We start from the raw sequence: 1029 nt of genomic DNA, 5'->3' as shown, positions 1-1029 counted from the left end.
ATTACAGGTGTGTGCCACCACACCCAGCCCATATTGTGTTTTTGTGAGGCTGGATCTTGCTAAATTGCCCACACTGATCTCAAACCTTCGATCCTCCTGCCTCAGCCTCCTGAGCAGCTGGTATTTCAGGCATGCACCACCACACCCAGGGGGCACCTGGTTTCTTAGGTCCGTAAAACTGGGAGAATAGGAGGGTAGGAAAGAACACATGCTATATTTTAATGGGTAAAAATCTGAACGGGGGTCCTGGGGGTACATCTGCCCTTGTTCCCGTGGAGAGGAGTACCTCTTCCCTACTAGGATAAAGAGGATAACGCAGAGTCTATTCTTCTACCTGAGACCAACAAGATTTACTAAGTTACCCTTATCCGCCGTTAGTCTACCTTCCCACAATTTAGCCCACCTGGAAGCCCGTAAGCGCCCTCCTTCCTTCACCTTACTGAGCCAGCAAAGTCTTTACCATCGAGCAAACCAGGTACTCCCCTTGTCGGCTCTCGGGGGCATAAGAAAGTAAACTCTTTTCCTGTTATGCCGGTTTTTGTCCGTTCAGCTCACAGACCCCAGCTCCTGAACTTAAGAGGGAAAAAAAGAAGTGATTGCACTGTACACACACTTAGCCAAAGCACTCCGGCCAGGGCTGACTTTCTTGTCACTGGGTGAGACAAAAGCCACTGTCGCGGCCCCACCCCAACTCCATCCTTCCGCTTGTGTTGCCTGCTCAGCCCACCCCTGCCCTGGAAAAACCACGGTGCAGCTCCTGCAGAAGGGGCTCGTCTCCGAGACGTGGAGGCCTGTGTCCGGATGTTCACCTTTCTGAGGCGCAGTCCTTCGCTGTGTGTTCTCCTTCTTGTGTACCTACCAGGTCTCCTTCCCTCCTCCCATGAGGTAGGAGCTGACTGTGTAGGGAATGGTACTTTGTTTTTTGTTTTTCTTTTTTTTTTTGGTAGGGGGAATGGTATTTTGTTCCCAGCACATTTTCTGCAGTTGTTTTTGGTTTTGATCTTTCTTTCTTTCTTTTTCTTTCTTTCT

The sequence above is a fragment of the Chinchilla lanigera genome, unplaced genomic scaffold (genome assembly GCF_000276665.1).
Source record: "Chinchilla lanigera isolate Chin_1 unplaced genomic scaffold, ChiLan1.0 scaffold00055, whole genome shotgun sequence".
Classification (NCBI taxonomy): Eukaryota; Metazoa; Chordata; class Mammalia; order Rodentia; family Chinchillidae; genus Chinchilla; species Chinchilla lanigera.
The sequence above is the reverse complement of the archived record's forward strand: the minus strand, read 5'-3'. Positions refer to the sequence as shown.